Source organism: Pundamilia nyererei, unplaced genomic scaffold, assembly GCF_000239375.1.
Source record: "Pundamilia nyererei isolate P.nyererei 1_Seehausen unplaced genomic scaffold, PunNye1.0 scaffold00077, whole genome shotgun sequence".
Lineage (NCBI taxonomy): Eukaryota > Metazoa > Chordata > Actinopteri > Cichliformes > Cichlidae > Pundamilia > Pundamilia nyererei.
The window spans coordinates 1357019-1365776 of NW_005187478.1; the positions used below are offsets into that span (position 1 = coordinate 1357019).

At 39.4% G+C, this 8758-nt stretch overlaps 1 protein-coding gene across 1 annotated transcript in view; it reads left to right on the plus strand.

Annotated features, from left to right (window-relative positions):
* brinp2 (bone morphogenetic protein/retinoic acid inducible neural-specific 2) overlaps positions 1 to 8758 on the plus strand; it is a 272709-nt gene that overhangs the window by 1620 nt on the left and 262331 nt on the right. The window lies entirely within an intron of this gene.

The following is an 8758-nucleotide window of genomic DNA, read 5'->3' on the forward strand; positions in this document are numbered from 1 at the left end:
TATATATTCCTTTCCCTCCGTAATGGGGTCCAGTCAAACAAATAATGGGGGAGGAAGAAGAAGTGAAAAAGGGAAAAGGTGAAAACCCAACTCTGGGAGCGGGACACTTGCTCACCGAAAGAGATCAGTTTTCCATCGTTAAATAATGCACCATTCAATCAGCGCACACACCCACACGCTCACACTCGTTCACCTGGAGGGAGGACAGTTCTTCCCGTTTTCCCTGCCTGCGTTTAAACAGCAGTGACGCGCTGACGAACGCTCGCTGGAAGAGCCTGCAGATGAAAGGGTGAGTGCAGGACACAGCGGGCGCATAATGGCGTGTTTTGTAAAAAAGAGCGTGAGCGCAGAGCCGTCCTAACTTCACAAAGTGAGAAGTGATATTGAACGCTCCCGACCAGCGATGGGTGCGGGCGAAGTGGCCGTTTGAAAGAGTTGACACACGCACCAAACTGCAGCCATTCCTTATCGATATTGTTATGCTTTTGGGCCCCGATTCAATTATTCCGCTATTGTGCAGTACAGTAGATACCAATGTATGATTGAAATCAATAACACAACATTAAAACAATCACCATGAACTTCAGAGATTTTCCTGAGAGAGACCGAAAAGGAACCTCTGAATTCTAGTTGAGGTGAATAATTTGCCATTTTTATCCTTTCTTGTGTCCAAATCCTCCATTTCCCATAATGCAACCAATTTGCAAGCCTTCTTTGCTGTTTGAGCTCCATATTTGTCAAACTTTGAGCACTCGGTCTGGAACACAGCCTTTATCAAAACTACGTTATAGAACATCATGGTAACAAAGAAATGCAGAAAGTATTGTCACTATGATTTCACTGAAATTGATACTGTCCAGATAATATTGAACAGTATAATCTAGAAAAACAAAACAAAACAAGAGCCTTATCTCCACAATGGAGTTCACTCCAGCTGCTAGAAATTGTAACTAGAGCACCATATACACTCCTAAATATAGCCCCCAACAATTGCAGGCACATGTCCTGGTGTTGAGTAAGGAAATGACTCTTTTAATATTAGATCTGTGTGCTGCCATATGAATGTCACGGTGTCCTGAAGCTGAAAAGATTGCACTGATATACAAATGCACTGGTGATTTAGATATTTTCATGGACACAATGAAGTCAAAGTGATAGTACCTTTTAAATATATACACACAATTTTTTAGATTTTCACCCAGAAATGACATATTAGGGGTAATTTTTAGGTTCAGCATCTTGTCTGAGCATGGTTTTTCTTGCAAACTAAAGGAGCCAGGAATTAAAACACAACCTTAAGATTGGTGGACAGCCTGCTATCCTGCCTGAGTCGTAACTGCCATATAATATGATGAACTCTGCACAAGACAGAGTAGACGATTATGGTATACCTCGAGAGTGCAGGATAAATATTGCAATTGCAAGGTGATTGGCTGCATCGCAATACCACAACCTTTCTCTCACAAAAGCATCCATATAAAGAATTCCATCTATCAATCAATCCTTCCATTTATTTTTTCCGGTTATCCAATTCAGGGTCGCAGGGGGGCTGCAGCCTATCCCAGCTGTCCTAGGGCGAGTGGCAGGGTTCATCCTGGATAGAGGAGAGGAAGTTACATAATGAGATGTTTAGAAAAACGGTTTATCAAAAAAATATATTAAACAGAGATTATTAAGGAATCAGATGCAGAAAGTTTCCCACTAAAGTATTACATTTTTCTCCTTTTTAGCCTTTCTGCCGTCTCAGGAGAAATGAATGTCCGAGTGCTCACATGAAGTCCGTGTGCATGTTTATCAAATCACTGCCTAAAGCCTTGCATTCGATCGCACATTTCACTGCTTCAGATGTGTAGAAGGGAGCTTGGTTTCACTTGTATTCTAATGCAGTGCTGTTTGTTTCTTTGGTTGAGAATCATACAGCCTCCGTAGGTGGAATGAAACCTGTGATTCATCAGATACCCTAGTGCAGGCAGGCTTAAAGGGAAAAAACCCACCTTAATGCATTCTATCATTGTGGTAATATTCCAGTAGCAATATAAAATAGCAAAAACAAACAACTTTGCACTGTGTTTAGGACCTTGGAGAATTCTTTTAAAAGGCTCCTGCTGGTCCCCACTTAAGAACCAGTGCACCCATGCAGGAGTACATCGCTCTGTAAAAAAGTTTATGTGCTTACAATAATAATTTGTTGATATAAATTGGCTCCCACAACATCTTTCAGACCTTATGAGACCTTATACCAGATAAGATTAATTGAACATTTGGTATCATCCATGTCTGTGGATGTCTGCTTTTGGTGGTGCTCAGTTGTTCCACAGTCAATGACGAGATGGAACACCTCCTAGTGCACTGACCCCTTTTCCATAAGGGAAATCAGCTTGGCTGATGTTATTAGGTCCTGTTGTTTCCACGGATTTCTCCTTACATTTTCTATTTACAGTATCACTTAGCCTGATCTCAGTCCCGCTCATTAGCCTTCATCAGGACACCTAATTAATGCATTGGGCTCACTTTTGTGCCATTTCTTAAAGTGGAGCTTTAGTGTTACGATTGGAACCCAAACCAGGACCTCTCCTTAAAGCAGCAGCTGAAAACAAATTGGAACTAACTGTGAAAACAAAGCTTTCACTGGGGAAGTGAACAATGATATCCACGTCGTTTGCGTATCTCTGAAACACCAGTGGATTATTTCGGGATACTCCATCTGTGACCTTTCTTCTGCTTCATAAGTGACGTAAACGTCCGAGCTAAATCTAATGTCGCCTTTATTGGGAGTTGCTTTTCAGAAAAACGCATCAGCTAAATGCATGTATATAAATGTAAATGTCTGCACTCAGCCTGCGTGCTTTTCTAGTGCGTATGATACAGCTGTGTCCTTCAAACTGCAAGGACATGTGGAGTTACTGAGAATTCTTTTCAATGATTGATACATAATAGCTCTCTTTCAGATTTGCACCCTGTCTCACCTGGATGCACTGTGAGCTTTTCTTTTCAACACAAGCCATATATGTGTTTTTATAAATGCCCGAGTCAGACTGTGGAAGCATCTGAAAATAAAGTTATTCATAAATACACAAAGGTGCCTTTTTCTATAGGCTCTATTTGCTGTGCTTAGACCAGCCCAGTGCAATTTATACAGCCATGGTTGAGAAAATACCAAATTTCTCCTCCACTAATGAACCAGTGGACATGAAACACTGGATAATTCCATTTCACTGTATTTTTTAGTGTGACTGAAACAATTAGCCAGTTTATCGGGTAGTTAATTGACTGCAAACTAATGGACTTTTCGATAATTAGTTAAATCAATCAATATTTTGGAAAATACACCCATCTACTCTTGTGGCACGATGAGAAGTTCTTAGTACAGACTAGAGAGTGTTAGTGTTGCTTAGCACCCAGTCAATAGTGTATTAAGCTTTGTGCATAATTATTTACTTACTTGCTTTGGACAAAGCCAGGCTAGCTGTTTGTTTCCAGCCTTTGTGCCAAGTTAAAATAATTTACTGTAGCCTTCAATCTTCTTATTTCAAAACAAGAAAGTAAAAATCACATTTCCTTAAATATCAAACCTTTGCTCTTCCAAGCTCAAAATGATGTTTTTTTCTTTGCAGTATGGAAGTTATGATGATGGCTTATTATTTAAAAGTGACATCATGACTTTAATGTGTTATATGTAACACATTAAGTAAACAATACTAAAAGTTCTATATGTGAATAAAATAATGTAGGTGTAAAAACAAGAATATTACTGAGAGAAAATCTTGCAAGACAGTTGACTTAATAGTATGGTCTTATTTGACTGTTAATTTATATATCTAATATAATAGTATAACTCAAAATTGATCTGAGACCACTCTAACAAAGAATAATTAATTACTGATGATTTTTTCTAAACCTGAATGCTAAAAATAGACTGTTTCCATCATGTCAAATATGATCTTTTGTACGTACTCTTTCCCTGTGCACTATAATGTCATTATGTTTGTAATTGAGTTCATGGAAATTAAAGTTAAAGCTTTTATTGTGAATTTCATGGGGGAAGTTTTGAATAAGAGAACTGTGAATTTAAGAGCAAATTTACTTTTAAATCAGTGTTAGTGTTATATGGCTATAACCAAAGAATACTTTACTTTAGAAGTCATTGTTATATCTGCAAATCCCAATGCAGATGTAAGTGGTAAAGAGTTAAAGCTGCACAAATCTAGTACTCATCTTACCAGAGCCTTCCTTTTTCATTTAACCTGTGATTTCATCTTTTAGTTGTCACTGTAGAAATTGCAGGATCACATCCAGGTATACCTAGCTTAAACCAGGAGCAGCTATTAGCCTTGCAGCAACAAAAAAAAAAAAAAAGAAAGAAAGAAAAAGAAAATAAAAAATAATAATTCTGCCTTCATGATGGTTATGGTTCATGAGGTTCTTTCACAGAGGTCTAAAGTGAACATTTTCTCTAGTGCATGTATAACATATACTTCAAAGCCAATCTTTTGTGAACCATAGAGGAACGCAATTTGGAATTATTGATTGACCCACATGATGTTTGTCTGTGCTGTGTATGTCTGAACTGTGAAAAATCTTTTAAGCAATGATCTCAAGCTGCACAGGAGCGTGCTGCATGGGGCACATCAAGTAATTGATTATTGATTGATGGACGTACAATATCATTTTAGATCTGTGCATCAATCTGCTTGTTGCATTGTTGCCAGTGTGAGAGAACTGATGTGAATCCACATCCCTGGGAGATTCAGTATAGACTAAAGCAGCAGGCTGTATCTTCTCTTGGATGCATTGTGATTCACCCTGCTGTAGGTTCAAACACCTGCATTGACTGAGCTGGTCAAATTGAGACTTTCAATTACAGTCATGAAATGAAAGAAAATCGAATCATTTCATGAAACAAATTAACTGTCTAATAATTCCGTGAATTAATTAACCTGTCTGCTGGTGAAAGGAAGCCAAGTTAACTGTTATAGAGCCATTATGTCAGCCTGATTAAGCACATCATATTACAAAGACATTGTACGAAGCTTCAAAATAAGAAGCCAGCAAATAAAGTAACACTGAGCTGTGCTTTGTGCTCTCTAAGATGTACAGTCTTTACATTTCACTAAAAGTTGTAATGTTTAAATCATCCTGGTTGTACACAAGAGATGATTCCAGAGAGATCCCAGTTTGTTTTTGTACTTTTATGTTGCTCCATAGGATAGTTGGACTCTGCCCACAACTCTTACTAACTTGTAGACTATTTCAGATGCAGTCTGTGTGAGGAGTCGCTGTTGTACTGTCTTTCTCTTACATAACTGAAAGTTTGTGCAGTATGCGAGCACTTCCATAGCAAAGGAGATGTATCCACAGAGCAGCTATCCCAGCCTCTGATATCAGGTTTTCTACAACGTCCCTTTGCAAAGTTCAACTTGTCCTTCATTTTAAAGCCGAGCTATAAGCAACATAAACGAGTGCCTTGCCTTTGATGTGATTGGCTGGAAACTGCAATTGTGCTTGGAACTGTAAACTCTGCAGAACTCTTCGGTGAAATTACTGCAGGTAAAGTGAAACAACGGATCCACACTTCAGTTCAACAATGCATAACATCACTCCATTCAGAGTGAATGGGAGTGCCGAGAGCACCAAAGCGTCAAGTTGTATGTGAGAGTGTAGCTGTAGGAGGTGGCCACTTGTATCAGAGAACATCATTTACTAGTCCAATAGTGAGATATGGACAAAAATAAAGAAACCCCCCAACTCAACAGTAAGTAGCTGGATTAAAACTGTACATGTGCTTTTTTTTCTTCCATAGGAGTGACCTGTTAATTAGTGCTGCCTGCAGCCAAAATACTGAGCTCCCTGAACCTTTTATCCAAGACTCCGATTTTTCTTTATCTTGCTTGTTTTTGTGGCCGTCTTTAGAAACTGCACCTCTAGGGGGGAAAAGAAGATGAAACAAAATCCCCCAACACCAGCAGCAAGCACCACCACTGCTCCAATCTGTGGCACTGACACGCCTCCAGTGGCAAAACCCGTAGATGTGTCTGGCTTTAGTGGCTTGTTTAAGGCAAGACAGTGGAGTGTCGGGGTGCAGGGAAGGGGAGACATGAAAGGCAGTTAAACTCCCTCTTTGTCGGTCCCTCTGCCCCCTTGCCTCTCTTTCTACATCAAAGTGCCCGTCTCTTTATAAGGAGAAGCCACATGCATCCCACTGCAGCTACAGTAGGAGGGGATGTGGAGAATCTGCCTGAGTGAGCATTGTAGATGCTCCATTGTTTCCCATATGTACATTAATCCTGAGCCAGGCTCTAACGTGGACCGTAACAATCCAAAGCGTTGCTGACATTTCAATCTACACAGGGGGTGGGTGAGAGTCAGGGGGCATTTGTGTGCGTGTTGTGCGTGTGGGTGGGGCGTGTCTAATACTCTTTATACCGCTCTGTAGAAAAAAAAAGAAAAAAGAAACTGAGCTTTCCTTTTTGTTTAATCCATGGAGGATTTTTTTATAAGCTGCTTCCAAATTTTCTTATGGACTAAGCTGTTGAGTTGTGTAGAAAAATGTCTGTCTCATTAATGAGTTTTTCTTTGCAAAATCAGTTGAGGGATTGGACTGTCATTCCCAAAAGGCTTGAGGAAATTGTTTTTTTCAGACATGTGTTTCAGGAAGGTTATGAACAAAATGTGTGTGAAAATGGCCACTTTCTTATCACGGCTCTGTCAGCGAACGAAATGGCTAAACTGAGCAACTAAACAGAAAGAGGAAATGCCTAGAGGACACTTGGATTTGTTGATCGTCTCAAAGTATGCCACTCCTCACCCAAGAGATGCTTTTACATTTGAAAAATAAATGCACATGCATTTTTCCTCGTCTTTCCCACTTTCCTGTGTCCTCCTTTTAACTCGTCGTTTCAAGTGCCCCACATTTGAATGCAGTCCAGATTAATAGTTTAATACATTTTCCATGTATTAAGCCATAGCTTGAGCCACATGTTGGCATATTGAATATAGGGCTGGGTATCGTCACTGATTTCTAGAATCGATTCGATTCCGATTCACAAGGTCCCGAATCGATTCAATTCGATTCGATTCAATTCGATTTGAATCTGGGAAATTTTGCCTCAGACAGTCAGAAATATTAGAATTCAGATCAGTACATTTACATATTTTTGTATCTATAAAAAGGAAGCTGACACTCACAAGACTTTATCAAAGGTGTGAGCATCACAGCAGAGGCCTTTGTGTCAAAGTAGCTGAAGATAAAACACAGAAAAACATGAAGGTGGTTTTCCTGTTCTGGGATTTTATAAAAATATTCTGCAGTACATCAAAAACGAAAGAAAACCATTAATCAACACATGAACATTACCTCTGAAGTTACAGTGGTTTTATTAGAGACACGGCGTTTTGCATTTTGCATAATTTTAAAAAGTTTAAATTTGTTCAGAAGCCTATTGAACGGCAGAAATTAGGTTTTCTTTTCGGAAGTAAGTAAGAGGGAAAAAACAGCGGCCGACAGCGCTGTAAACAACGGTAGACTTGTGATAGCAAGCAAGCGAATAATGCAGAAAACATATTTTTAGACGGGAAACTGTTCTTGAAGTACAGACAGAGAGAAAGAGAGAGAGAGAGAGAGAGAGCTGTGCATCGCGGTGGAAGCAAAACAGCAAAAGTCAGAGTGAATTCATGACGATGTTTATGTGAAGCGTAGTTTGGATCTTCTTTTGCTGCTGGTTCGGTTTGTTTGGAGAGAGATCAAACTAAGCTTTAGAATCAGCGCAAAAAGGACACAAACACAAAGCGCGGACCCGCCGAAACATCAGAATCAGCGAGCTGTCGGCTTTCAGCCCCGACCGTGTCCGTGCCGTCGGGTGAGAAAGGCGACGTCTCACTGATTCTGATCTGCGGGTCTGCGCTTTGTGTTTACGTCTTTATGCAGAAGCTGTGTACCTGCTCTCATTTACTGTTTTAAATGTTTGGTGGTTGTCGAAACTGAGATTCTGGCATTTCAGGCAAAATAAATTTATATTAAAAAATCGATTCAGGATTTTAATGAATCGATATCACGTTATCCAAGCCAGAATCGATTTAAATCGATGAATCGATTATCAAAACCCACCCCTAATTGAATAGTGTATGTTTGGTTTGGAGGATGTTTCGCATCATTGTGACAGAAGTTTTACTGGACCTACAGAACTCTTACCATCCATACCTGTACAGTATAATTTGAGAATCCACACTTAAACAGGGCTTGAAGCCGTAGTATTCCTAAAACACTGCTCATTACCTCATCTAATAATGTTTGAATATGTCTTTTGTCCTTGTAATATTTGTCTTTGACTTAGCTTTGATTTGCTGAAGCAGAATGAGATCTGTGGAAAAATAAATCACAACCTTGATTGCATCTGCGCTGCTACTCTGATGTTTGTCTTTTTGTCAAGATGATGGCATTTTGCATATGAAGCCGTTGTTCAAGAGATACAAACGTAGAGGAAATAAGAAATTTTATTCTCTGAAGAAGAAAAAGCTGCACTCCTCACAGGTGAGCTAAATTGAACCACAGCATAAAACGCTTTTCTGTCTCAAATACGTCTTCAGCACTTTGTGATTGCATTTACTCTTGGCTGTTTTGATATCAGAAAGCCTTTTAATCTACCCAAACCCCATGAAGTGTAAGTTACATATCTGTCACGCACAATGATTCTTACAAACCCAGACTTTAATGCCTGGTGGACAATTCGTGATTTAGTTACTTGTGTAGAGTCTGCTTCGA